Here is a 2,500-nt window from a genome sequence, read left to right as displayed (position 1 = left end):
TCATTTACCACCATACATAATCAGCCTCTCTTGTGTGATGCTGATAAGTGTGCAGTGAGGACCAGGGCCTAGCCAGCGCCGCGCTAACGTGACGCAGCGCTGGGGCTTGGCGAGGGCCTCCTGCAGAGAGCATGAAACCCGGCGGAGAGAAGACGTGAATGCAGTCAGTCCCAGCCAGTCGCCGTCAAAAGGGGGCTTAGATGTCATTACACGACAGTGTCTTTATGCGTCGCCTGTGCTTTACATGTTTGGGCTGATTGTGATGTGCCTGTGATCCAAAGCAGGGCTTACAGCGAGAGGAAGAGCCCCGCGTCAGGGCATAAGCCGGGGGGGGGGTTGGGGGAATTAGCTGTGATAGCTTTGGAAAACACATTGCAGAGGCAAGGTCTGGAACTCAGAGGCGCGTAGGAAGCGTCAGGGAGGATCATAATTGCACTTCTATCTTTTTACACCCAAAAACGATGCATGCTCCGATGTCTCCGCCATCTGTTGGTGGAGTGGAGCAGGTTTCGTTCGGAGAGGGGGGGAGGATATAGGGAGAGGGGGTGCAGAGAGAAAGGGAGAGAGAGAGAAGGGGGGGGGGGGGGGGGGGTAGACCGAGCAGACGCAAGGAGTGTGAGTGTAAAGTGAGGGAGTGAAAGTACTATTTGCCGAGGATAAGTGTAAATTATCCCCCCCCACTACACACACACACACATACACAAACACCCATCAATCTGACCCCAAAACTCAAAACGTTCTCTTATTATACACTTTATAAACAACTCTGGCATGCCCCACACATTCAAAGGTGCATTCTTCTGGGGATTTATAACACGGTACCTGCCAGTGTTTTGACTTATTGGCTCCTGAGTGACTGAGGGAGAAGGGGGAAGGTTGGGAGAATGTCAAGCAGGTCCGATGAGCTCTTCAGACTGCCTGAGTGGGCTGTATCAGGACACGGATAAGCTACTGCCGCCGCTGACATCCTTCTATAGAGTGACCGTGTTCAGGGACGCTGCTCAGGCTTTTTCTCCTTTTTGGCCCCATTTTACTAATGGCCAATGAATGACACTGGAACAGGGATAGACCAGTGAAGACAGCATGGCACATGGAAGATCTTTTTAAATCTAGGCCCATGTTTTATCTTTTTAAATTTCAAAGGTATTTTTTTCCATTGGTCACCTCTTTCTCTCTCTCTGTCTCTCTCTGCCTCTGTCTCTGTCTCTGTCTCTCTGTCTCTGTCTCTGTCTCTGTCTCTGTCTCTGTCTCTCTCTCTCTCCCTCTTCTCTCTCTCTCTCTCTCTCTCTCTCTCTCTCTCTCTCTCTCTCTCTCTCTCTCTCCCTCTCTCTCTCTCTCTCTCTCTCTCTCTCTCTCTCTCTCTCTCTCCTCTCGCTCAAGTGAAAAAGCGAAAAACAGGGACCTCAGTGCAGGGGCGGCAAAGAAATGCATCACAGATTTCTCTGGTCCTGATCATGTGTGTGTGATGTATGTGTGCCCATGTTTTTGTGGTGAGTGCATTGAGTGACACCCTGTGGTTAGCAGGGGAACTTTATACTGTCTGTCAGGCAGATGTCACATCGTGCCAATGCCCCATATTATAGTACATGTAAACACAAATAAATACCACGAAATGTAAAAAAAAAAGCTGTTCACATGCGTCCCTATGGGCCGAACACAGAAGCGGCCGCCCTCTGGAAGTAGTTTGAATAACATTGCATAGTTTCTGGCGTTCGTAAGCCATTGTTCCAGAAGAATAAGTGTGTTTTCTAAGGAAGGAATCTAAACACAGAGGAGCATTTGTCAAGGTCACAGCAGCTTCACTTTCTACCTTGTTCTGTTGTATGTGAAGGAGAATACGACCAAAACAACAACAGCCTGGTCCCATAACTGAAACAGAACATTACTTCAATTATAAAAGCTGTCTCTAATGTATGTTGCAATTGCCATCATGTATTGTCAATGTTGTGTGTTTTGTGGTGCAATGCTGCCTTTAGGTATGTGTTTTTCTCATTTATCCATGTGTTTGTGTGTGTGTATGTGTGTGTGTGTGTGTGTGTGTGTGTGTGTGTGTGTGTGTGTGTGTGTGTGTGTGTGTGTTTGTGTGTGTTTGTGCATGTATGGTGTGTGTTAGTGATTCAGTGCGTTTGCGTGTGTTCGTGACTGACTGTGTACATATGTGTGTGTGTGTGTGTGTGTGTGTTTGTGTGTGTGTGTGTGTGTGTGTGTGTGTGTGTGTGCGTGTGTGTGTGTGTGTGTGTGTGTTTGTGTGTGTGTGTGTGTGTGTGTGTGTGTGTGTGTGTGTGTGTGTGTGTGTGTGTGTGTGTGTGTGCGTGTGTGCAAGGCTGCGTATTTTTGAGGAGATGGTTTGGCAGGGTGCCATGCAGCTGGAAGCCATCATAGAACCAATTACATTCTGTCTTTTGCTCTCTTTCTTCCCTTCTCTCTCTCTCTCTCTCTCTCTCTCTCTCTCTCTCTCTCTCTCTCTCTGTCTCTCTCTCTCTGTCTCTCCATCTCCCCC

This window comes from Gadus morhua, chromosome 6 (assembly GCF_902167405.1).
Source record: "Gadus morhua chromosome 6, gadMor3.0, whole genome shotgun sequence".
Taxonomy (NCBI): domain Eukaryota; kingdom Metazoa; phylum Chordata; class Actinopteri; order Gadiformes; family Gadidae; genus Gadus; species Gadus morhua.
Note: the sequence above shows the minus strand (reverse complement) of the source record.